Raw genomic sequence first — 27728 nt, forward strand, 5'->3', positions numbered from 1 at the left:
TCTAATAACATACCCTAAGATATAACCTACCAATTCCTCAGATTTTCTATACAGATTAATTTTACAATATACAGATTTATTCAGATTTTTTCAGTAAATATGCAGATTTTTGAAAAAAAAACTGTGGCAACACTGGCTATACCTTGTGCAGCTAGTGAGTCTCACTGTCGTCCGCCATCCTTGGGTGTGAGCAGACCCTGTCGGACCACGTGTCATTTTTAGTGTTTTTTAAAAGGGTAATTATGCTTTAATATTAACTATATCAATATAATTTTGAACATAGCATTATTAGCTTAAAGTGTGTTACCTTAGAACAATGCTATTAAGGTTAAAAAGTTTAATCAGATAAGGTGTTATGCTGAAGTTACTGGTTTTAGGCTAGCTTAGTAAGGCCTATTAACCCTAACCCAAGTTCAAGTCAGCTTGAGCTTTAAGGTGCTATTTTGTTCTCATAATCTAGACTATAGTTATTTAAAGGATTGAACCCTATGTATATTGTTTAGTAGGGGCTATTACTATTTGAATTGTTGTACACACACACACACACACGTATATATATATATATATATATATATATATATATATATATATATATATGTATATATATATATATATATATATATATATATATATAAAGTTGACTAGTAGGGCTGTGTTGTTCAAGTATTGGAACCTATGCATATTACCTAGTAGGGGACTAGACTATGGAACTTTTTTTATATTGCCTTGTATGGGGGCTATAGCTATTTGAGTCATTGAATTTATATATATATATATATATATATATATATATATATATATATATATATATATATATATATATATATATCATAGTAGGACGCTATAGCTATTTAAGTATTAGAGGCTATTGATATTGCCAAGTAGGGGCTGCGGCTATTCAAAGGTAAATGTTATATGATACTTTAATATTTAGCCAATTACAAGAACCATGTAATTTGCTTGGTGTAGGGACAATTTCCCTACCGGACATTTTCCCCACTTCTATATCCCCCAAGGGTAATTTCCCTAACAGACATTCCCCCCCTCCAACTAAGTACACAGGGGGACAGTTTCCCCACCCTGTATATTATGAGCACAAAACACTTAGATTAATTGATTGAAAGAGGGAAACTTTCCCGTCCATTTTCCAACCAAATAACCAGTTTATCATATTCCATGCGGGGAACAAGAGCCAATACCATACAGGGTGGGGAAATTAGCCAGTGGAGAAATAATCAGTTTCTCCTATTGTGACCTGGGAAGGGGATCTGGGGGGCTTTCCCGTCGGCTAGGTCTGTGAGTTGAGAACTACTAAGTTAGGTTAGGTTGGTTTGTTAGGTTCCGTGGCCTTTTATCAATGGAGAAATAATCCGTTTCTCCTATTGTGACCTGGAAAGACGGGGCCTTGGGGTTGCCCTCCCCCCCCCCCCCAAGCTAGATCTGTGACCTGGGATTGGGGTCCCCCCAGCTAGGTCTGTGACCTGGTAACTACTAAGCCAGGTTAGGTTGGTTTGTTAGGTTCTGTGGCCTTTTAACAAATCTCGAAAGTGTTAAATAATCACATTTTGGATTTGCAATGCATGGGGTGTAATTAATTTAGTTGTCAACAAAATGTTTACTTTTTATTTCTTTGCATGGCTTATTACATTATGGTGGGGAAAATGACCTGGCATCAATTTGCCTATACAATATCTTGTTTTATCTATTTTTGACCATGAATATTAGTAAATAAATGATACTTTAATTTCTAGCCAAATACAGTGGAACCTCTACATATGATTGCCTTTACATACAATTGTTCCAACACCCTAAGTAAAGTTCGATCAAATTTTTGTGTCGACACCCGAAGTCATGCTCCAACATCCAACGTAGATCATACGCGTAGAATTTTCTCGAATCGTCGGTCGTAGTTTCTTGTTTACACCGGTAGATGGCCGCACGTCGGAGGGGCACCATTGAGCGTCGCGTCGGTCAGTTCTCAGTTCTCGTGCACATTGTGTGGTTGTCCTCTGTTCGGTCCGTTATTAACATTGCTTTTGTTCTGTAACTGACATACAAACCACGCTATTTAATAGGGGTATTACTTTCAGCGTAGCTGAAATGACGAGCCATTAAAATTTAACGAGGGTTTACTACCCACACCGCTAGTTAGCGGGGGTAGGGGAGGGTAGCTTGCTACCTCACACACACCTGTGCTTGAGCTCACTTTGCTCTCGGCTCGGATGGTAGACGGACGTGTCCTCTCTCATCCTCGCCTCTCTTTTGGCAGCCATTAATGTTTTTTTGCTTTTTCTTTAACAGGTTTGTGTATGTAGTTGGCCTCTGCGATTATGTGCACCTGTCCTGGATTACCCGACCGCCCCTGTGGAACATTTATGTCGGCGGTCGAAACAGACCCTCACACCCTATGCCCTTTCTGTAGAGGCCAACGGTGTGATAGTAATAATAAGTGTGGTGAGTGTAGGGAGTGGTCTACCTCCCAGTGGGAGAGGTTTTCTCGGCAACGTAAGAAGAAGTCCAAGCGGGACATTTCTCCTTCGAAGGTTTCTTTGAAAGGAGAAAAACCCAAGGACTCTTCTTCCGTTGCCCAAACCTCCTCCGAAGCTCCCACTCAATCGGTCTCTTTCGAGAGACCGTCGAGTGGTAGCGCAGACCATGGTTCTGTGTTCCAAGCTCGGGGTTCGAGAGATGGCGTTGCCTCCCCTAGCGAGGCAGCTCCACCTCATCTCCCGGGGGAGGATTTGTCATTAATAAATCTTTTTCAGCTTTGGTCTTCCTTGGGGCTGGAGGGTTCGCCCTCCAAGGAAGCACTTCTTGACTACATCCGATTGGGTGCCGCTGTCAAGCAATCGCTGACTTTGGCAGAGGTTGATCCTGTCAATTGTTGATGTTGTGGTGTCAGAGGTATCCAATGCGGTATCGCCTAATACCTCTGCCTCTTCACATTTCGCAGTAGCTGAAGGCTTAGTTTCTCCCGTGTCTGCTCAACCTACGAGGGAGAAACTAAGTCCAACAGTCTCTCCTGCTGGTGTTTCTCCCCCTCGGGGAAGTTCACTTACAGAGACTCCTCTTCGGAGGACTGCAGAAGGTCAGCTTGCTGATCCAACGGCCCCCAGAGGGCGCATCCGTCGCAAGGCTCGCCTTCCTCTTCGCCAGAGAGGCCTTCCTTCACCAGCGGTGAGAAGGCACCTCTTTGGTTCATCATCATCGTTGCAGTCCGCCACAGAGGAGCCTCGTCAGCGTTCACCGACTGTTCCTGCTATGGTCCTGGACCTCTCAGCGGATTGTTCGCGATCCCCTTCATTGGAAGGTCGTCCTTTCAAAGGGCACGTCGACCTTCCATCCGACAAACCTGCTGACCTGCCGTCGCCGTTCCTGGAAGCTGATGCGCTTTATGCGCCCACGAAACCTGACTACCGTTCTCGTCAGGCATCAAACCCTATTACGGGGCATCAAGGGCGTACGCGCCATCACGCGCATACGTCCCTTACGCGCCATGATGGGCATGCGCGCCAACGTTCTTCTGCGCGCCAGGGTTTGCCTGAGGTAGCGCGCCAGCGCTCACCTGCGCTGATTAACCTCCTGCGCGCCAGCGCTCACCTGCGCTGATTAACCTCCTGCGCGCCAGCAACCTCCTGCGCACCAGCGCTCTCCGATTCATCAGCGCTCGCCACACGCCAGCGGTCTCCTGCGCGTTGGCGCTCTCCCGCGCGCCAGCGCCCACGTACAGCAATCTCTCCTGCACGCTCACGATCATCGGATCTGGGAGCTGTAGGGAAGTCAAAGACTTCGCCTAAACACCAGCGCTTGCCAACGAGCCGACTGCTGTCGCCAACGCGCCAACTGCTGTCTCCAGCGCGCCATCCGTCGCCATCGCACAGTCACGCGCATTCACCCTCTCGCACCCACGCACCCGCACCCGTCCTCTCCTGCAGTTGCGTGCCACCATACTGACGCGCCCCCACGCGCACAGGCTCCAACTGCGCGCCCGCGCGCCAGGGGTATCTCTCCTGCGCGCCCGCGCGCCAGGGGTATCTCTCCTGCGCGCGCGCGCCCTACGAGATCTTCTGGGGCACGCGAACTCTCGTCCGCACGCCCACGTGTCCAACGACCTGATCCTGCGCGAACATTCACCCCCGCGCGCGCGCAATCACTCTCCTGCGCACTCTCCTGTGAGTCCACAGTCTCCCACGCGCACTCCTACGCGCCCGCACGCGCATCAACAGTCTCCCCCGCGCGCCATCAGTCTCCCGCACGCGACCCCGGGTATTCTTCATCGTGCTAGCACCATTACGCGCCCCCGCGCGAGCGTTGATATCCTCCCGCGCGCGAGGCTGTTGGAAAACGCACGGCAAGGTCGCCATCGCCGCATTCCCCACCCCGCAAGCACAGAACAGCGCGTACTGCGGTGGAAGGGAAGCATCCAGAAAGGTCCAGGAACGCTTTTCCTTCTTTCCAGGCGAACCCCCCTATGGAAACTCCTCCCAGGGATCCGTCAATCCCTGTCCCTCCAGAGGGAGTGTCTGATAGCGCAGCTGTCATTCAACAGCCATGGTTTGATGTGCTAATCAGAGCAGTTACACAGGCTTTCAAGCCTGTTCTCTCTTAGTTGGGTCACAGATCCTTGGCTGTCTCTACCGCTCTGAAGAGGAAAAGAGGAGTTTCGGACGCGGTGACTTCTCCGAGAGCTAAGCTGTCTCCTCATAAGCCTTTGAGGCAGGTTCCTTCACCCCCCCCCCAGACTTTTTCTCCTTCCCTGTCAGACGAGGGTTTCCCGTCCTTAGGGGAGTCACGTGAGGTGAGACATTACCCCATCGTACCAATGAGGGAAACCCCACCTCGCGTTGAAAAGTCTTCCCGGCTAGGGGCGGAGAAGAACTTTCCTCCGTCTATGTCAGAGTCCTACATCCCTCCCAGGAAGGAGTCGAAGGACTCAAAGACAGTGCCAAAATCCTCGACAATACCTAGGACAGAGCCAGCTAGTCACTCGGAGAACGTCCGCGAATCTCCCCAAGAAGAGCCTCTAGGGACAGGAGACTTCGCTGCAAGTCCGACATCCGGAGGAGAACTACAAGAGTCAGAGCATGCATTTTGGCACGTCTTGACTCTTATGAGGCCTCTCAATGTGTTTGCCGACCCAGAGATTCCCCCTCGAGAGGGCAAAGACAGTCTTGGACCGCATATTTGGCACTCAAAAACCTTCTAAGGCCAGTGCTGCTCTGCCCTGGTCTCAGTGGGTTAAGAGTACTGTACCAGGGACAAGATCGCTGTCCAGCTCTCTGAGTTGGCCTCCTCCAACCGTTCCAGTGCCGGCAACAAGCTTCTCCCACCTCCTCGCGTACAGCAGAGGAGGTACTTCGAGATCTTGGAGGAGCCTGGTTTAGCTCTTCCTCTTCACCATTCATTGGAAGAGCTTACCAGGGGAGTCCCTCTTGAGAGACACTCCAACCGGCAGGTCTCATTCTCGGCAACCGAGATCCTTAACCAGGAGAAGGTTGCGAAGTGTGCTATGCAAGCCACTTTGTGGCTGGATATCTTGTTAGGGACCTTAGGTATCCTGATACGCTCTGAGGACTTCTCCAAAGAACGTACCAGGAAAGCTATGGAGATGTTCCTCCTCTCAGGCAAAAGTCCAGACCCTGTTAAAGAAGGGCGCTCTCCAAGAGGTCCTCGACGGGTCCCCAGGCTTCTTCAGTCGACTCTTTCTTGTAAAGAAGGCATCTGGAGGCTGGAGACCGGTCATCGACCTCTCGGCTCTGAACAAGTTTGTCAAACAAACTCCGTTCAGCATGGAGACCGCAGACACGGTCAGACTAGCAGTGAGACGCAAGACTTCATGTGTACACTGGATCTGAAGGACATACTTCCAGATCCCAGTCCATCCGTCTTCAAGGAAGTTCTTAAGATTCAGCCTAGACAACAAGGAGTACCAGTTCAAGGTGCTGTGTTTTGGTCTCTCCACAGCACCGCAGGTTTTCACCAGAGTGTTCACCCTAATATCTTCATGGGCACACATGATCGGCATCTGTCTCCTTCGTTATTTGGACGACTGGCTGATCCTAGCAGACTCGGTGCCATCCCTTCTTCAACACCGGGACAAACTTCTGGGACTTCGCCAGGATCTGGGAATCATGGTAAATCTCGAGAAGTCCTCTCTGCTTCCCACTCAAAGACTGGTATACCTAGGCATGGTTATAGACACCAATCTCCACAAAGCCTTCCCATCAGACAGGATAGCAAGGCTGAGGAAGGTCGCAAGCCCTTTTCTCAGACGAGAAGAACTTCCAGCCCAATCGTGGTTACGTCTCCTCGGTCACCTTTCGTCTTTGGCTCGTCTAGTTCCCAACGGTCGCCTCAGGATGAGATCCCTCCAGTGGTGACTCAAGTCCCGGTGGAATCAAGACTACGATTCCCCGGACGTCATGATCCCTATGGGACTTGCGGAACGGACGGACCTCCAGTGGTGGGTGACAGACGAGAACCTACGAAGAGGAGTGGATCTTCTCGTCCTCCCCCCGGATTTGATGCTGTTTTCAGATGCCTCAAAGAAAGGGTGGGGGCCCCATGTACTGCACCACACGACCTCAGGCCTGTGGTCAGAATAAAAAAAGTGCCTCTATATAAATCTTCTAGAGATGAAGGCCGTCTTTTTGGCCCTTCAACAGTTCCAACAATACCTGGCGGGTCACTCTGTGGTGGTGATGAGCGACAACACCACAGTAGTGGCTTACATCAACAAACAAGGAGGTACCTTTTCGAAGCAAAGTCCTGACTTTGTGGGGTTCTCAGACTGTGGATCTGTTCTCAACAGCTCTGAACTTCAAGCTTCCGCTGTACTGCTCCCCAGTCCCGGATCCCAAGGCTCTCTGGAAAGATGCCTTCCAACAACGGTGGGACAACATCGACGTTTACGCCTTTCCCCCGTTCTGTCTGATGAGGAGGGTGGTCAACAAGACCAGAAAATCGGTCAATCCTTCAATGACCCTCATAGCTCCGCTATGGCATCACGCGGAATGGTTTCCGGACCTTCTACAACTCCTAACGGAGCTACCGAGAGAGCTCCCTCCACGACACAATCTACTCAGACAACCACATGCCAACATCTTCCACAAACCCGTAGCTTTGCTGCGACTTCACGCCTGGAGACTATCCAGCATCTCCTCGCTGAGAGAGGATTTTCGCAACAAGTTGCGGTCAGGATATCTGGACATCTGCAAAAGTCATCCGCAGCTGTTTACCAGGCAAAGTGGAAAGTCCTCTGTGGTTGGTGTCGTGGAAGGGGTATATCTCCACTCGATGCCACTATTCCAACAATAGCGGAGTTCCTCGTGTATTTGCGGGAAGAAATGCGCCTTTCAGTCTCAGCAGTGAAAGGCTATCGCTCAGCCTTAAAGGTAGCCTTCAGGCTAAAAGGAATGGACATTTCTTCTTCGCTGGAACTTTCCTTACTCACACGAAGTTATGAACTTACCTGCCCTCAGTCGGAAGTGAGACCCCCTCCATGGAACGTGGTTCGAGTTCTCAGGTCTCTTAAGAGACCTCCCTATGAACCATTACACCAGGCTTCAGATTGCCACCCAACTTGGAAGACGGTGTTCCTACTAGCTTTGGCTTCGGCCAAGCGTGTTAGCGAACTTCATGGTCTCTCGTATGACATCGCCCATTCAAGTGGATGGGCGGAGGTAACGTTCAGATTCGTCCCTGAGTTTATTGCTAAGACTCAGAATCCAGGAGTAGCGGACCCTCGGTTCGACCCCTCCCGGATTTCTAGTCTCCGTTCTGTAACAGATGACCCAGACCATCTCCTACTATGCCCAGTAAGGAGTTTGAGGCTATATCTTAAAAGAACAGCTGCAGTTCGTCCTCGTGTGCCAGCTTTATTCGTTAGCACAGGGAGGACTAAGAGGAGGGGCACTAAGAACACCATCTCGGCATGGATTTGTGGGGTGATTCATCTGTCCCTGAATCCAGACCCTCCTCCGTCACGTCACCCTAGAGCACATGATGTCAGGGGCGTAGCTACGTCTCTGGCCTTCAAAAATAAATTTTCAGTGACGCAGATCCTTCAAGCTGGGGTGTGGAAGCGTCGGACACCCTTCACAGCCCACTACCTGCAAGACGTGGCCCACAGGAGGCTCGATACGTTCTCTATCGGCCCTGTGGTGGCTGCACAACAGCTGGTTTAAAACCTCAAGCTCCTTATTGGACAAGTAGCAGAAGGTTGAGGGCATTGTTACCCGGTTTTAGTCTGCATGAAGGAAAAGGTTTGTCTGACCCTTATTTTTTTCTTCATCATCCCCTCTCTTGGGGAAAGCAGCATCCTGGGTTCTCTGCATAGCTGACCTCAAACCACTGCAGGTAAACCATATTTCCTTGTGTTCCTAGTATTAGGTTAATGCTGTCACGTCCCCATACCCTGACGAGGTGACATTGGTAGAGTCCTAGGCTAAAGTTTCCATCTAAAGAACTTCAGATCAACTTCCTACGATGAGTCACACTTCGTTATACCTTCACACACAGCTTGCGTAGACCGCCGTCTTTGCTTAGCAAGGTTGTAGCGAGGTGCAGGGACTCCTTATTTCTTGGGTGCTGACACACTCAAATAACGAGACCCCGGGCAAAGCCAAAAAGCCAGTACTGGCTGGGACGTCCACCCTTCCTAATTGGTGAGTCACCCCTATTAAATAGCGTGGTTTTTATGTCAGTTACGGAACAAATGACATTTGTAGATAATTTGCATTTTTCCTAACTATACAAACCTTAGCTATTTAATCAAACTTTCCCCGCCAGCCCTATCCCCCTTGAAGTCCTACCTCCAAGCAAAGTGAGCTCAAGCACAGGTGTGTGTGAGGGGGCGGGAGGGTAGCAAGCCACCCTCCCCTACCTCCGCTAACTAGCGGTGTAGGTAGTAAACCCTCGTTAGATTTTAATGGCTCGTCATTTCAGCTACGCCGAAAGTAATACCCCTATTAAATAGCTAAGGTTTGTATAGTTAGGAAAAATACTAATTATCTACGAATTTGTCTTTTCTTCCTTTTCTCACGTTTCCTTTTTGATTCTACATATAATCATGGGTCCTAAAAAGCTTAGTTTCGGTACAGGTATTAGTAGTGGTGAGAAAAGGAAGGCAATGCTTTCATTAGAATTGAAGCAAGAAATTATAAAAAAAAACATGAGCGCGGTGTGCGTGCGAGTGATCTGGCTAAACAATATGGCCGGAATATGTTTATGATCTTGACGATCCTCAAGCAGAAGGCAGCCATTAAAGCAGTCAAACCATCAAAGGGGACTACCATTATTTCTAAACGTTGTAGCCCAACCCTGGAAGAGATGGAACGCCTTTTGTTGATATGGATAAAGAGATTGTTGGCAATACAATCACTGAAACGATCATTTGTGAGAAAGCCAGCGCTACCTATTGAGACTTGAAGGCGGCGAGCTCTGGGGGTGACGCAGGGGAGAGTTCAACCGATCCTACAACGGAGAAATTCAAGGCGTTTCACGGTTGGTTCGAGAAATTTAAGAGACGGACCGGGATTCATTCAGTTGTTTGGCACGGAGAGGCTTCAAGTTCGGACACCAAGGGTGCTAACTATTTTATTAAGAAATTTGAAAAGATCGAGGAGGATGAAGGCTTCGTAGAGCAGCAAGTTTTCAATTGTGATGAAACCGGTCTATTTTGGAAAAAGATGCCTAGTCGAACATACATCACCGCCGAAGAGAAGAAAATGCCTGGACATAAGCCTATGAAGGATCGGTTGACTCTTGCCCTATGTGCCAATGCCAGCGGGGACTGCAAAATAAAGCTGTTCTCGGTTTATCATTCCGAAAACCCTAGGGCATTTAAGGCACATAGTCAATAAGGACATGCATGTTTTTTTGGCGTGCTAATTCTAAGGCTTGGGTTACTAGGCATTTTTTTGTTGAATGGGTAAACCAAGTTTTCGGCCCTGCTGTGAAGAAGTACCTTCAGGAGAGGAATTTGCCTGCAAAGTGCTTGCTTTGCTTGGATAATGCTCCCGCTCACCCCCCAGGACTCAAAGATGATAATCATCGACCGGTTAAAATTTATCAGAGTGCTGTATCTTCCACTAAATACCACCCCTATCCTCCAGCCCGTGGACCAGCAAGTCATCTCGAATTTTAAGAAGCTCTACACCAAGTACTTGTTTAAGCAGTGGCTTAATGTCACGCAGAGCATCAGCTTAACTTTGCGTGAATTTTGGAGGAGCCATTTCAATATCGTGCACTGCTTGAAGAACATAGATCAGGCTTGGGAGGGAGTAACTCGACGGACACTGAATTCACCTTGGAAGAAGCTTTGGCCTGATGCTGTTTCTCCCATAGATTTTGAAGGTTTTGGCCCCGAGCCTGAACCTGTGCTTGCCGGGGACGTTCCTGAACTGCTTTGGGGACACCATTGCACGAGATTTCCCTTTTGGCCAATACTCCTCCTCGACGTAGATCTTTGTACACTCAGAGTTCAATCCATGACTGGGTTTTCCCTGACACCAAGATCTTCCAACTCAGTCGCACTTTAGGGGTTGGAGCACGTGGCTTCTTGAATCCAAGCTCGGCACTCATACAAACGCCAAGATGCCATATTTTGCAAGCATGGTTGTTTACAAGGGTCCTCTCCAACCATGGACAGTTATTCGATGGCCCCATTTCATTCATGGATCAAGTGGTGAGGATTCTTCGATAAAACTTTGAGATGTCATTGAAGAAGTCCCGGATGAATGATCGATACCACTTGCATAATAGTGACTCCTAATGTTTCTTTCATGGAAAGGACACTACAGTAGAACGTTCTTACCTTGTTCTCAAGCCAAGACACTGTTTACCAGGAATGTGCCCATCACCAAGTAGACAGACACAAACACTCAAGTTATGAAGAGAGCAATCACATGCACTACTGATGGGAGCAGTCTTTGAGACCCTATTTACTCTTATTATTATTATTATTACTAGCCAAGCTACAACCCTAGTTGGGAAAGCAAAATGCCATAAGCCCAGGGGCTCCAACAGGGAAAAATAGCCCAGTGAGGAAATGAAATAAGAAAATAAATAAATGATAAGAATAAATTAACAATATATCATTCTAAAAACAGTAACGTCAAAACAGATATGTCATATATAAACTATTAACGTCAAAAACAGATATGTCCTATATAAACATAAACAATAAAAAGACTCGTGTCAGCCCTGTCAACATAAAAACATTTGCTCCAACTTTGAACTTTAGAAGTTCTACTGATTCAACTACCCGATTAGGAAGATCATTCCACAACTTGGTAACAGCTGGAATAAAACTTCTAGAATACTGTGTAGTATTGAGCCTCATGATGGAGAAGGCCTGGCTATTAGAATTAACTGCCTGCCTAGTATTACGAACAGGATAGAATTGTCCAGGGAGATCTGAATGTAAAGGATGGTCAGAGTTATGAAAAATCTTATGCAACATGCATAATGAACTAATTGAACGACGGTGCCAAAGATTAACATCTAGATCAGGAATAAGAAATTTAATAGACTGTAAGTTTCTGTCCAACAAAATAAGATGAGAATGAGCAGCTGAACATTCGACTCTCTCTCTCTCTCTCTCTCTCTCTCTCTCTCTCTCTCTCTCTCTCTCAATTTAGGTGTCGAGTCTCGTACAAGCTCTAGCGTGAGCCTTACACATCAGGACATTGGCAGTGGCAATTGTCCCTCTCATAACTTGGGGCATTCCCGAAATGCTTTGATGACTTCACCACCGCCGTCAATTGATTCAGTGAATGCAGCGCTGACAACAAGGATACGATTTAATACTCGGGGATTGAGGTACATTGTTCTTGTGCCCTTAGTTGCCTGACATGGAAGCAGAAGCCATGATCAGCTGAGCAGCTTTGTTCTACCTTTGGTTGTGTTCAGTCATATACTTCACCTCGACCCGGAGCTCAACATTCCCAAAACAGGCAGAAGGCAAAGACATTTCTGACAATACAGCTACCTTGCTTTTGCTTAGATTCTCCAGCCCTTTTGGCTGGACACGGGCTCTTGCGTTGGCAGCCCGTCTAATACAGCTACCTTGCTAGTGGACCTTTATATCCCAAAGGAACACGAGGGAGAAGAAAGCATTCAAACAAGATGTGTTGAATTCCTAGCTCCCTAACGGGACAAAAAGTACCTTGTGTAAAGTAGAGGTTGTGACTTGGGTATAGAAGAAGGGATAGAATGTGTGGCCATTCTCTTTATTTTAACCCTTCTTGGGCAAAAACTCTCACACCTTTGTATGCTGGACCGGACACTAAATGCAGGCGAGCCTCGTGACCGGGTAACTTTTCTTTACAGACAAGTTTTGTATTGGAGTATTTCCCTTATCTTAACGCTTGCATGCAACCAGTTTCTCGTAATGACCATGCATTCAGATACTGTACCTTTACGGATGTGGGTTCTTCCACGACTGCTTACCATTCTCCAGGTATGGACCTAGCCTAACACCTGCAACATCTTCATGCTTCGGTTATTAGGAGATTGAGAGGAATCGTCACTTTTGGTCCTCTCCAAAACCAAGGTGCATTAATATTTCCTTAAGTAAACCAGCCAGATTCGTTTAGGGACTCCCTCTCCCAAAAGGATGAGTGCCCTTTTAATGCTGCAAACCTGAGATAGAATGTGACATTGCCATAATTGCCCAACAATTCCTAGGTTAAGCTCATAGGGAAGGTTAAGGTACCTGGCAGGTGGGGCCTAGCCGCCACCCACCAAGCATTAATACTACTTCGTTAAGTTTAAACTGTCGTTCCAGCTACACTCGTAGGAAATGTATCTGGTTTGTATAGTTAGGCTAAATGCAAATAACTTTTGAGATTTCAGATTTCAATGACTTTCATTACCCTTTGCTTTTGTGATGCCTACCCAATTGGTTTACTTAATATGCTGTTAGATTCGTTCTTAAGAACCCTAAATCATAATAAAAACTCATACTTGTTGTTTGGTATCTGTGTAGTTTCCTCTGAATATAGGACTCGTTGTTTTCCTCTAATTTTTAGGGGTTTCTCATGATTACATGCTTGGGTGGAGAGGGGGCTTGGGCGCTGATCATGTGGATATATGGTCAGTTTCTAGGCTAAAGCCTTTAACCGCTAGCTAGGGCATCGTCACTGTCCCTTGCCAATGTCATTCGTGAGTTGCCTTTAAATCTTTGAAAGTGTGCATAGTAATAAATTCCAAGGACAGCTGACTTAAAGCCTGGCAAATTAAGGGAGGACCTTATGACTGTGTGGTATGGAAGCCTCAAAGATAATCTTTAAGGTGTCAAAAGGAGTAAGTATATTTGAGTCTATGATCCTGGAAGTTGAGAGTTTCTAAATGTATTTGTTCCTGGCTATGTTGGAATCTGCGCCGATTCCGAATCGGGTTGCGCGAAGTTATAATTCTTACTTAGCGCGGCAAAGTTGGAATGCAGTGTTGGGTTCCCGCGGGTGTTGACGCCCATATAAAGCACAAGCAGACGACATTAACGTCAAGTGCTTGTCAGTCAGTGTACTGTATGTGCATGATCAGTGTTTTCTTGTATGTTTGCTGTAATGAGATGGATGTTTGTTGCTTTGTAACGGCTAATTGCATTACATTTAATGTGAGAAACTACCAGCAGATTGTATATCCTTTCTTGACCTCCCAACATCAAGATGATGATGATATTGCAACAAAAAATTATTTGTAATATATGACAATTGATAGTGTTAAAGGTGCATTGAATCATTATAAAATTAACATACACACAGTTTAAAAAAATATCAAATGCATAAAAGATTATATTAGTTAATTAACTACAACAGCCTCCCCATTGTTTGTGAATTAGAGGCTGACATTCAACAATTTTAAGTGGCCTAAACACAGTGACAGATAAGGGTGGCAATTCCATGCTACAATAACTAAGACGCCTTGGAAACAAATTAAACACACACATAATGACCTGACTTTACATAATGGCCTGATCACTGCATATACGACGAGGAGATCACCCCATAGAATCTAATACTGTCAACACACCTAGGCTATTGCAGTCGATTGGTGTCCTTTTGCTTGGCATGAACCAAAAAACCTTTCCTATTCCTTCCTGTCTCGAAATAACTCTACTACTATCTAATGTCGCATAAGGGTCTGCCCCTCTCTTTTATTCTTTCCCTGTACTTCATTTCCCCCCCCCTTATTCCCTTCTCCTTTCCCATCCCAGGTACCTGCCCTCTGGCTATAAACTGGATTGTATCCAGGGGTACTTATCCTTTCCCCATATTCCCCACTTCCCTGTCCTCATCGTACTGGTACTGGTCGGCGTATTTACGTGAATCTGTTTCACTCCACAGCAACCAAAATACGATTCCAACTTGGTCGCGCGATCTGGGAATCTTCACATTGCGCAGCGCCAAGTGAGAATATTCCAACACGGTGCAGATTCTGAGATGGGTCGCAACATATTCATCAGTTAAAACAGTTTTGTGCTTCACATAAAAGTCTCTTTATGATAAGTCTTTTTAAATCAACTATTTTGTTTTGTACATTAGACTTTTCCTTAGGGATTTTTTTTATATCGTTTTTTATCTTGAAAGTTTACTGTTTAGATTTGACAATTTGACATTTGATTTGCATAATGTTATGGCAAATCACAGGTGGTACGAGAAAACTATTATGCTTTAACTTCCAGGAATGTAGATTCATGCTTTTTATGAGAATAGACAAGCATTATTTATAAAATTTCTAGTTATCCAACCCACACTCGTTATTCCAAAGCCATTTAGCTAATTAGAGGCTTTACTGTTACACGAGCTATTTTGGGAAAATAGCACCATTAAAAAAATGTTTCACTTCACTTCCACTCCCAGGTAGGCTTTCAGCCTGTCAGTGGAATCAGTTGTCTTCTCCACTCAATTCTGTTTTCAAAAATTCCCTCTCTTCTCAGCTGTTCAATTGTTGGCATGTTGTTCTTTGTCAAAATCTCTTCAATTCCATCCCTCCAACGTTTAAGTGGTCTACCTCATGATCTCCTCCCACCAGGCGTCCAGTCCCATCTCTTCCTTGTTTGTCATATGAAGTATCGTTTGTCAGAATTTGTAAATAAGTGCTAACAGTAATAGTTTCTTACAGTTAATGTTCTGGAAGAGGCTGTTAAGCCTGTACATCCAGCTTGGAATGATTTACTAGGTTGGTGATTGCACTGGTGGTGGTGGTGGCTATATTATAAATCATTTTACTATAATCTATTTTAGCTATATAATTATAAAGTAAATCTTGATCCCTCCATGCCTTATCTATCTTGTTCTCAAATTTCCAAGGAGACTGTGAGTCAACAACAAATTAATTTATATATTTTTTCCAGGTAACTTCTAAGACTCGTCTGTATGAACAGACATTGCTGCCTATAGCACATGCTTGTAGCCTTGGACTTGGTGGAGCTAGCAGGAACAAGTATATGTTGCAGAGCAGTGGTTCCCAAACTGGGGGGCACGCCCCACTAGGGGGGCGTGAGGATGATACAAGGGGGGCGTGAAATCATCTGCTCGAAATTACTTGTTTAATAGAACAATAAAATCATTAAAAGAACAGCTGCATCCATCTCACTAAATTTGACCAGAAATTGTGCCATAGTCTCATAAGTATTTCCAAATATTATATGCCATGTTTTCAAATTATCTATTCTTAAAATAGCAACTCAATTTTGGCAATTTGCTAATGTTCAAACTTTTTTTTCGCTCACTTTGAACCAAATGTTTCGTTTTTAGTTTCTGGAATGAATTATTATTTGTTTGAGTGGCTTTCATTATTAAAATGTAATACAAACAGAGGTCTGTTTTCCTGTGCAATGCTAAGTAATAAATGTAAGAATCATTTCATATAAAAAAAAGGGAGAAGAGTGGGGGCGTACGGGTCTACTGGAAGCAAAAAGGGGGCGTCAGCTAAAATAGTTTGGGAACCACTGTTGCAGAGGATCGACAGTACTACGTGGTAATGGCTGCGTTTCGTGGAGTCTACAGTAGAGCAATTTCAGAGAATGGGAGTTGAGTTGTGATATGGTCTACTTGCAATATTAATGAGACCGATAATGTAATGTTCATAGGTTTAAGAAAACTGCTTTGTGCTTTCATTTCTAAGACTTGCTTATCCATTTTTTTCATCATTTTCATCAGATCTTTCATTTTATTTAAGGTGGTGTATATGTTTTATAACTTATTATATAGAATAACTCTCTCTCTCTCTCTCTCTCTCTCTCTCTCTCTCTCTCTCTCTCTCTCTCTCTCTCTCTCTCTCTCTGCTGCATTTTGACATTTTAAAGTTTTTATTTTGGTTTTCCAGCGTGTCCTCAGTCCAATTCAGATGTGCCTCAGAGGATTGCCATTAAATCTGTTTTATTTAACACTCTCTCTCTCTCTCTCTCTCTCTCTCTCTCTCTGCTGCATTTTGACATTTTAAAGTTTTTATTTTGGAAGTTTTCATTTTGGTTTTCCAGCGTGTCTTCAGTCCAATTCAGATGTGCCTCAGAGGATTGCCATTAAATCTGTTTTATTTAACAAGAGTCGTCTGCATCTACTCTTCCTCCTCATCATTTTCGTCACTATCAGTGTTTCAAAGTTAGGATCTTGCTTTGTGGATTTGGGACCTGGGTGGATTTCCTATATTTAATCAATTTTTCTGCACAAATTCCTGTTTGTAACTGGTCTCATCTGTCTTACTCTTGCCATTCCCATATCCTCTAATTTCCTTCTCATCACACGTCACTCTTTACGAAAGTGTCTGATTCTAAGCCTGTCGGCCAAGAGTCTCTCTCTCTATCTCTCTCTCTCTCTCTCTCTCTCTCTCTCTCTCTCTCTCTCTCTCTCTCTCTCTCTCTCTCTCTCTCTCAACATCTGTACAACTTCTTAAGGTTATCGTGTGTTCTTTGCAATTCCCACAAATTGCTTTTGTTAACATTGCTTCTAATCCTTTCTCATTCGTAATTTGAACTTTTTTGAGACATTTCCTCTCTCTCTCTCTCTCTCTCTCTCTCTCTCTCTCTCTCTCTCTCTCTCTCTCTCTCTCTCTCTCTCTCTCTCTCAACATCTGTACAACTTCTTAAGGTTATCGTGTGTTCTTTGCAATTCCCACAAATTGCTTTTGTAAACATTGCTTCTAATCCTTTCTCATTCATAATTTGAACTTTTTTGAGACATCTCCCCTCCCCCCCCCCCTCTCTCTCTCTCTCTCTCTCTCTCTCTCTCTCTCTCTCTCTCTCTCTCTCGTAGAACCCTTCCCCCCCATTTTTCAGGACATATTCTAAATTTTCTCCATCGTCTGCTTAATCAATTTTCATATCATTATCCTTCTACTTTTTTTTCAGGTGCCTTTTTCTCATAGACTAAAATTAAGACCAAATGTATGATTACTGGTTACAAGTATTTGCATTGTCAATTTTATTTCCTCGTTTTCATTCTCGTTTTATAACTTACATAGGACTAACGTATATGAACGTTGTTACTGACCTTTAAAACATTTTCCATATCTTGTTCATCTCTTGTAGTTTACTTGCTATTCTCTTATTTATCCGTTTCTTTTCTGTTACCTTCCGACTATTTTGGAGCCCTTTGGCTTGTAGCCCTTTGGCTTGTAGCATTCTTATTTTCCAATCAGGGCTGTAGCTTGGCGAGGAGTAATAATAACAACGATAATGATGATAATCTATTAGGTGTTTTATGTATTTGAAGATTTCAGTTTTCATACATTGCATGCATTTCTACAAGCACCAGTTAGCTTCATGGATCTTACTCTGCAGCCTAAGCGTTGGTTCTGGGTTTTGATTGTATTTCACGGTACTGGAACCTTTCAGCTTCATGGATCTTACTCTGCAGCCTAAGCGTTGGTTCTGGGTTTTGATTGTATTTCACGGTACTGGAACCTTTTAGCTTCATGGATCTTACTCTGCAGCCTAAGCGTTGGTTCTGGGTTTTGATTGTATTTCACGGTACTGGAACCTTTTAGCTTCATGGATCTTACCCTGCAGCCTAAGCGTTGATTCTGGGTTTTGATTGTATTTCACGGTACTGGAACCTTTTAGCTTCATGGATCTTACCCTGCAGCCTAAGCGTTGATTCTGGGTTTTGATTGTATTTCACGGTACTGGAACCTTTCAGCTTCATGGATCTTACTTTGCAGCCTAAGCGTTGATTCTGGGTTTTGATTGTATTTCACGGTACTGGAACCTTTTAGCTTCATGGATCTTACCCTGCAGCCTAAGCGTTGATTCTGGGTTTTGATTGTATTTCACGGTACTGGAACCTTTTAGCTTCATGGATCTTACTCTGCAGCCTAAGCGTTGATTCTGGGTTTTGATTGTATTTCACGGTACTGGAACCTTTTAGCTTCATGGATCTTACCCTGCAGCCTAAGCGTTGATTCTGGGTTTTGATTGTATTTCACGGTACTGGAACCTTTTAGCTTCATGGATCTTACTTTGCAGCCTAAGCGTTGATTCTGGGTTTTGATTGTATTTCACGGTACTGGAACCTTTTAGCTTCATGGATCTTACTCTGCAGCCTAAGCGTTGATTCTGGGTTTTGATTGTATTTCACGGTACTGGAACCTTTTAGCTTCATGGATCTTACCCTGCAGCCTAAGCGTTGATTCTGGGTTTTGATTGTATTTCACGGTACTGGAACCTTTCAGCTTCATGGATCTTACTTTGCAGCCTAAGCGTTGATTCTGGGTTTTGATTGTATTTCATGGTACTGGAACCTTTTAGCTTCATGGATCTTACTCTGCAGCCTAAGCGTTGATTCTGGGTTTTTATTGTATTTCATGGTACTGGAACCTTTTTGCATTTAGTGCATATGTTTTCTTGTGTTAGTCTTCTCATCAGAGTATAATGAGTTTTGTTACCCTCTACACTATAAGTATCACATGATTTTCTTCTCTGTTGGCAGAAGCAAGAACTCAAAGTATTCTTTAATTTTATTCTGAAGCATCAACTTGGCTGTTTCAATTTATGGTTTGAAAAGTGGCTGGTTGGCTACTATTGTTTAGAGTAACTCGTCTTTTGTATTTTAGATGTTCAATGCAAGAGTTCATTTTCCTATCACAAAACCCAAATTATTGTTTAGTTGCAGCAGCATTGTGAAAATAGTCATCTCGATGATCTCGGTGCCAGTCTCACTCTCTGGAGTGAGTATCTAGTCTTTGGCTGATGACTTTTGACACGTCATTTGCATATTAGTAGATGCATTTGCTTTTCCTTTAATGGAACTGTGTCATTATGGTGATTTCTTTATTTATTTATGAGCTTTTGCATTTTCTGTCCCAATCTGGATACTCTGTGCTTTGAGATTAACTTCCGAAATAGGCTCACTGGCTAAGTCCATATCGTTTGGCTTTTTCTGGTTTCCAGTGAAAGATAACTTCTGGCTTTCGACTATCAGTTGATGATTAGAAGACTGAAGCCCATAAGTTAATGTCAAGGTGGATTTTTCTTTACCTCCTGACATAAATTTTCGTTATTCATCAAAAGTGAACTTGACATTCGACGTGTAAGAGAGAGAAACGTGATCCTTATCTAGTTTTATTCAGTTCAAAATGTTGTACACTGTTCCATAATTTGATCTTCCAGACTGAGTCCAAGATCACAGATATCCCGGACTGATTCATGATCACAGGTCTCCAAGACTGGTTCCCTTTGAAAAGGGATACGTCAATGTCTTCTCTAATGACCCAAAACAAATATCTTTAATGGACGGGGAAGCATGCCCATTCGGCTTCTCCTACGTGTTTCTCTCATGCCAGTATGGCCAAAACGAAAATAACAAGAACGACTCAAGACCACGTATCAGATAGAGAGAGAAAAACATAAGAAGGGGATGGCAATAATGTTACATGCATTCGTTGATGAAATAAATTTTCTTTAAATGATTTTTATAATCAATATTACTAACAGAGATAATTTTAAAGATATTAGAGTCGGATGATGAATCAATTTCACAGAAAAAAAAAATCAAAATACCAAAAGGATAACATTCTCCCATTACATTAAAACATCTTTTAATTCCAATGGATGTTGTTCAGGTGTAATATCCAAGTAATATTAATTCCAATGGATGTAGTTCAGGTGTAATATCCAAGTAATATTAATTCCAATGGATGTAGTTCAGGTGTAATATCCAAGTAATATTAATTCCAATGGATGTTGTTCAGGTGTAATATCCAAGTAATATATGGCTAATTTTTACTTAACTGAAGGGGTTTTTGAAGGCTGGTGGTTCATGTCCATCATTGTCAATTTTAGTTTAAAAGCCGCGCATGAATGGCAGAGGCAAGACGCAGTGACATTGCCCTAACAAAGAGGAAAATGCCCTTGAGACTGACCATATATACATATGATCAGCGCCCTAGCCTCCTTTCCACCCAAGCTAGGACCAGGTAGGGGCCAGGCACTGACTGCTGATGAATCAGCAGATTGACCTGTAGGCTCCCCAAAAACCCCCATCCCTAGCTCACAAGGAGAGTGAGGTTGCAGACACTATAAGAAACTATCTAGGAACTTGAACGAGTCTCGAACCCCAGTCCGGCGATCGCCAGGCAGGGACGTTTCCAGTAGGCCACCATATAACAAACGTCATCCACCCAGGATTGTTGTTGAACTAGAAACTTGAGTATTCAAATTGAAGTCGTTTGCAGGCACTTGGAAATTAAAGTATTCCCTTGGCTCTTTTAGGCTCCTTGAATCCTTCCCCAGTGGTCTTTCAGTCTTTCCCCTGAGCCCTTTGGATTCTTCCCCTGTGGCCTTTCAGTCTTTCCCCTGAGCCCTTTGGATTCTTCCCCTGTGGCCTTTACTTTAATCCCTAAGGTCTTTAAAGTATTTCAGGGGTCTTTGAATCTTTTCCCTGGGGGCTCTTTGAACCATCCCCTGGGGTCCTTGGAGCATCTCCTGGATCTTTAAATCCTTCCCCAGTAGTCTTTGAATCCTTGTCCATTGGTCTTTGAATCCTTCCCCAGTGATCTTTGAATCCTTCTCCTGTGGCCTTTAAAGAATCCCTTGGGTCTTTGAATCCTACACCTGGGATCTTTGAATCCTTCCCCAGGGATCTTTGAATCCTTCCCCAGGGATCTTTGAATCCTTCCCCAATGGTCTTTTGAATCCTTCCCCAATTGTCTTTGAATCCTTCCCTAATTGTCTTTGAATCCTTCCCCAGTGGTCTTTTAATCCTTCCTCTGTGGCCTTTTAAAGTACCCCTGGGATCTTTGAAACTTTCTCTTGGGGCCTTTGAAACCTTCCCTTTGGGTCTTTGAATCCCTCAATGGGGTCTTTGAATCCTTCACATGGGGTCTTTAAGGTATCCTTGGGGTCTTTGAAAATCTCCCCTGGGATCATTGAATCCTTCCCCTGGGATCTTTGAATCCCTCAATGGGGTTTTTGAATCCTTCACATGGGGTCTTTAAGGTATCCATCGGGTCTTTGAAAACCTCCCCTGCGATCATTGAATCCTTCCCCTGGGATCTTTGAATCCTTCCCCTGAAATCTTTGAAACCTTCACTTGAGGTCTTTGAATCCTTCCCTTGAGGTCTTTGAAACCTTCCCTCGGTCGAGTCTTTGAATCCTTCCCTTGCGATCTTTGAATCCTTCCCCTGCGATCTTTGAATCCTTCCCCTGCGATCTTTGAATCCTTCCCATGAGATCTTTGAATCCTTCCCCTGGAATCTATGAGTCCTTCAAATGTGGTCGGTTGAATATCCCTGGGGGTGTTTTAAACCTTCCTCTGGAGTCTTTGAATCCTTCACATGGGGTCTGTTAAGTATCTCTTGAGTCTTTGAAACATTCCCATGGGATCTTTGAAGCCTTCCCCTGTGGCCTTTAAAGTTTCCACATGGTTTTTGACTCCTTCCCCTGATGTCTTTGGAGCATCCCCTGTGCCCTTGAGTAAAGTCACCTTTCTTCCATCTTTAGTTTGCAAATGTAGAGTTCTCCCCTCCCCGTCTCCTGGGTCCCAGCGCTGGGTTAAGTGGCCCAAATTGATAAATTTGATCCTTTCTCTTACTTCAACTTTTAAATCTCAACACTGTCAAAAGGTCTGTACCGTTTTCTTGGTGTAATGGTGACCTACCTTTGTACAATACTCCTAGAAATATATCGTCTTTGCACCTTATTCCTAAAAATATATCGTCTTTGCACCTTATTCCTAGAAATATATCGTCTTTGCACCATACTCCTACAAATATATTGCTATTTGCACCATACTCCTACAAATATATTGCTATTTGCACCAAAGAAACATATCCTAGAAATATATTACCATTTGCACCAAAGTAAAGTAAGTTTTTTGCCAGGTCAGCTGGAGTATAGCATCACTTGCATTGTAGGCTTTTAACCAGTAATTATATATTGTCTCTAGACAAGAGAAAGTGCATATGTGAAAGTGGAAGATTTATAGATGACGTTGAAGTGTTATGAATTGATTCTGTTGTATATATTATAAATACTGTCTTTTACATATATATATATATATATATATATATATATATATATATATATATATATATTATGTATATAGTATTTATATAAAGTATTTATAGGACCCCACGTTTTTTCTTGCAATTTGAGCCTTTTTTTTTTTATTTAATCATGAAATTTTATAAAGACCAAACTTGCCATTTAAATAAAGACCAATTCTTGCTATTTAGAGTTTTATATGGCCCAATTCTTGCCATTTAGAATTTTAGAGAGAAAATCTTGCCATTTAGAATTTTAGAGAGAAAGTCTTGCTATTTAGAATTTTAGAGAGAAAATCTTGCCATTTAAAATTTTAGAGAGAAAGTCTTGCCATTTAGAATTTTAGAGAGAAAATCTTGCCATTTAGAATTTGAGAGAGAAAATCTTGCCATTTAGAATTTGAGAGACCAAACTTGCCATTTAGAATTTTGAGAGACCAAATCTTGCCATTTAGAATTTTGAGAGACCAAATGTTGCCCTTTAGAATTTTGAGAGACCAAATCTTGCCCTTTAGAATTTTGAGAGACCAAATGTTGCCCTTTAGAATTTTGAGAGACCAAATGTTGCCCTTTAGAATTTTGAGAGACCAAATGTTGCCCTTTAGAATTTTGAGAGACCAAATGTTGCCCTTTAGAATTTTGAGAGACCAAATGTTGCCCTTTAGAATTTTGAGAGACCAAATGTTGCCCTTTAGAATTTTGAGAGACCAAATGTTGCCCTTTAGAATTTTGAGAGACCAAATGTTGCCCTTTAGAATTTTGAGAGACCAAATGTTGCCCTTTAGAATTTTGAGAGACCAAATGTTGCCCTTTAGAATTTTGAGAGACCAAATGTTGCCCTTTAGAATTTTGAGAGACCAAATGTTGCCCTTTAGAATTTTGAGAGACCAAATGTTGCCCTTTAGAATTTTGAGAGACCAAATGTTGCCCTTTAGAATTTTGAGAGACCAAATGTTGCCCTTTAGAATTTTGAGAGACCAAATGTTGCCCTTTAGAATTTTGAGAGACCAAATGTTGCCCTTTAGAATTTTGAGAGACCAAATGTTGCCCTTTAGAATTTCGAGAGACCAAATCTTGCCATTTAGAATTTCGAGAGACCAAATCTTGCCATTTAGAATTTCGAGAGACCAAATCTTGCCATTTAGAATTTTGAGAGACCAAATCTTGCCATTTAGAATTTTGAGAGACCAAATCTTGCCATTTAGAATTTTGAGAGACCAAATCTTGCCATTTAGAATTTTGAGAGACCAAATCTTGCCCTTTAGAATTTGAGAGACCAAATCTTGTCATTTAGAATTTGAGAGACCAAATCTTGCCCTTTAGAATTTGAGAGACCAAATCTTGCCCTTTAGAATTTGAGAGACCAAATCTTGCCATTTAGAATTTTGAGAGACCAAATCTTGCCCTTTAAAATTTTGAGAGACCAAATCTTGCCCTTTAGAATTTTGAGAGACCAAATCTTGCCCTTTAGAATTTGAGAGAGAAAATCTTGCCATTTAGAATTTGAGAGAGAAAATCTTGCCATTTAGAATTTGAGAGAGAAAATCTTGCCATTTAGAATTTGAGAGAGAAAATCTTGCCATTTAGAATTTGAGAGAGAAAATCTTGCCATTTAGAATTTGAGAGAGAAAATCTTGCCATTTAGAATTTGAGAGAGAAAATCTTGCCATTTAGAATTTGAGAGAGAAAATCTTGCCATTTAGAATTTGAGAGAGAAAATCTTGCCATTTAGAATTTGAGAGAGAAAATCTTGCCATTTAGAATTTTGAGAGACCAAATCTTGCCATTTAAAATTGTGTAAAGATTGTATAAAGACCCATTTACTTTGTTGGAATTTGAGTCATGTAGCCATGTCTAGCCTTTTTGATTATTGCCATGTCTAGCCTTTTTAATTATTGCCATGTCTAGCCTTTTTAATTATTGCCATGTCTAGCCTTTTTAATTATTGCCATGTCTAGCCTTTTTAATTATTGCCATGTCTAGCCTTTTTAATTATTGCCATGTCTAGCCTTTTTAATTATTGCCATGTCTAGCCTTTTTGATTATTGCCATGTCTAGCCTTTTTAATTATTGCCATGTCTAGCCTTTTTGATTATTGCCATGTCTAGCCTTTTTAATTATTGCCATGTCTAGCCTTTTTAATTATTGCCATGTCTAGCCTTTTTAATTATTGCCATGTCTAGCCTTTTTAATTATTGCCATGTCTAGCCTTTTTGATTATTGCCATGTCTAGCCTTTTTAATTATTGCCATGTCTAGCCTTTTTAATTATTGCCATGTCTAGCCTTTTTAATTATTGCCATGTCTAGCCTTTTTAATTATTGCCATGTCTAGCCTTTTTAATTATTGCCATGTCTAGCCTTTTTGATTATTGCCATGTCTAGCCTTTTTAATTATTGCCATGTCTAGCCTTTTTAATTTTTCAGGATGTAATTTAATCATAGGAAGAAGAGAATAGCTGTTTAGATTTTATGAAGATCTATTTTCGTTAGAATAGAATTTGAACTTTGTCGATAGAATAGTGTAGCCTTCATGATGTTTATAAAGACTTGTTTTCTTTTGGATTGAGAAAGTCTAGGCATATTAATCTTGTAGAGTTCTCTTAAGAATGGAAATTGAGTTTGTCGACAGAATAAGTTAGCCTTTATAATTTTCAGTCATTTTCTTTAGGATGGTATTGAATAATTGGATGAAGAATAGTCTATCCATATTAATCTTGTAGAGTTCTCTTAAGAATGGAAATTGAGTTTGTCGACAGAATAAGTTAGCCTTTATAATTTCTAATCATTTTCTTTAGGGTGGTATTGAATAATAGGATGAAGAAAGTCTAGGCATATTAATCTTGTAGAGTTCTCTTAAGAATGGAAATTGAGTTTGTCGACAGAATAAGTTAGCCTTTATAATTTCTAATCATTTTCTTTAGGATGGTATTGAATAATAGGATGAAGAATAGTCTAGCCATATTAATCTTGTAGAGTTCTCTTAAGAATGGAAATTGAGTTTGTCGACAGAATAAGTTAGCCTTTATAATTTCTAGTCATTTTCTTTAGGATGGTATTGAATAATAGGATGAAGAAAGTCTAGGCATATTAATCTTGTAGAGTTCTCTTAAGAATGGAAATTGAGTTTGTCGACAGAATGTTAGCCTTTATAATTTTTAGTCATTTTCTTTAGGATGGTATTGAATAATAGGATGAAGAAAGTCTAGGCATATTAATCTTGTAGAGTTCTCTTAAGAATGGAAATTGAGTTTGTCGACAGAATAAGTTAGCCTTTATAATTTCTAGTCATTTTCTTTAGGATGGTATTGAATAATAGGATGAAGAAAGTCTAGGCATATTAATCTTGTAGAGTTCTCTTAAGAATGGAAATTGAGTTTGTCGACAGAATAAGTTAGCCTTTATAATTTCTAGTCATTTTCTTTAGGATGGTATTGAATAATAGGATGAAGAAAGTCTAGGCATATTAATCTTGTAGAGTTCTCTTAAGAATGGAAATTGAGTTTGTCGACAGAATAAGTTAGCCTTTATAATTTCTAGTCATTTTCTTTAGGATGGTATTGAATAATAGGATGAAGAAAGTCTAGGCATATTAATCTTGTAGAGTTCTCTTAAGAATGGAAATTGAGTTTGTCGACAGAATAAGTTAGCCTTTATAATTTCTAGTCATTTTCTTTAGGATGGTATTGAATAATAGGATGAAGAAAGTCTAGGCATATTAATCTTGTAGAGTTCTCTTAAGAATGGAAATTAAGTTTGTCGACAGAATAAGTTAGCCTTTATAATTTCTAGTCATTTTCTTTAGGATGGTATTGAATAATAGGATGAAGAAAGTCTAGGCATATTAATCTTGTAGAGTTCTCTTAAGAATGGAAATTGAGTTTGTCGACAGAATAAGTTAGCCTTTATAATTTCTAGTCATTTTCTTTAGGATGGTATTGAATCATAGGATGAAGAATAGTCTAGCCATTTTAAGCTTATAGAGTTCTTTTAAGAATGGAAATTGAGTTTGTCGACAGAATAAGTTAGCCTTTATAATTTTATTGGCTCATTGTCTTTAGAATAGAATTTAAGCCACAGGACAAGAATATACTGTAATAGCCATTTTAGTGTTAGACTTAGACTTAGACATTAGGATGGCATATGACTTATAAGATAGACAATAGTAGTTTAAAATGTTATTAAGTCCCATTTTATTTCGAATGAAATAAGAGACACATTACCGAGAAAATAGGCCAGTCTTTTTAATTATTAGGCCCAATTTTTAATGAAGGAATAAGTGCAGGGCTGTGAAAGTAGCCAAATATTAGACATTTGTTAATGCAGAACTCCATTTCGTAGTGGCTCAAATATAGACCTATGTAATGTATGTTAGCACAGGATTGGCTTAAAAGTCATCTTATTTTAATGCAGAAGTCCCTTTTGCAGTGGCTCAAATACTATAGACTTATGTAATGTATGTTAGCACAGGATAGGCTCAAAAGTCATCTTATTTTAATGCAGAAGTTCATTTTGCAGTGGCTCAAATACTATAGACTTATTTAATGTATGTTAGCACAGGATTGGCTTAAAAGTCATCTTATTTTAATGGAAGTCCATTTCGTAGTGGCTCAAATACTATAGACTTATTTAATGTATGTTAGCACAGGATTGGCTTAAAAGTCATCTTATTTTAATGCAGAAGTCCATTTTGCAGTGGCTCAAATACTATAGACTTATTTAATGTATGTTAGCACAGGATTGGCTCAAAAGTCATCTTATTTTAATGGAAGTCCATTTCGTAGTGGCTCAAATACTATAGACTTATTTAATGTATGTTTGCACAGGATTGGCTTAAAAGTCATCTTATTTTAATGCAGAAGTCCATTTCGTAGTGGCTCAAATATAGACCTATGTAATGTATGTTAGCACAGGATTGGCTTAAAAGTCATCTTATTTTAATGCAGAAGTCCATTTCGTAGTGGCTCAAATATAGACTTATGTAATGTATGTTAGCACAGGATTGGCTTAAAAGTGATCTTATCTTAATTATCTGTTATTCTTTACAGGTTACTTAGCATGAAAGTCTACAGACGAAGAAAAATCAAGTAGCCGGTCAACCAGTTCAGAGATATGCAGAGCATGTTATATGAAATGAAGATTGCGCCATGACCTGTCAAACTCGCCGAAATAAATAGAAATATAATTACTGTATTTATATATACTTGTGTATAACAATGTGAAATAAACTTTTCGATTTTAA

At 41.8% G+C, this 27728-nt stretch overlaps 1 long non-coding RNA gene across 1 annotated transcript; it reads left to right on the forward strand.

The window, feature by feature from the left end:
* Positions 1 to 145: 145 nt before the first annotated feature.
* Positions 146 to 27728, forward strand: LOC137650643 (uncharacterized). Its single transcript, XR_011046020.1, has 3 exons — positions 146 to 236; positions 16490 to 16610; positions 27535 to 27728. It is a non-coding gene; the product is annotated as an uncharacterized lncRNA (long non-coding RNA).

Source organism: Palaemon carinicauda, chromosome 12 (genome assembly GCF_036898095.1).
Source record: "Palaemon carinicauda isolate YSFRI2023 chromosome 12, ASM3689809v2, whole genome shotgun sequence".
Classification (NCBI taxonomy): Eukaryota; Metazoa; Arthropoda; class Malacostraca; order Decapoda; family Palaemonidae; genus Palaemon; species Palaemon carinicauda.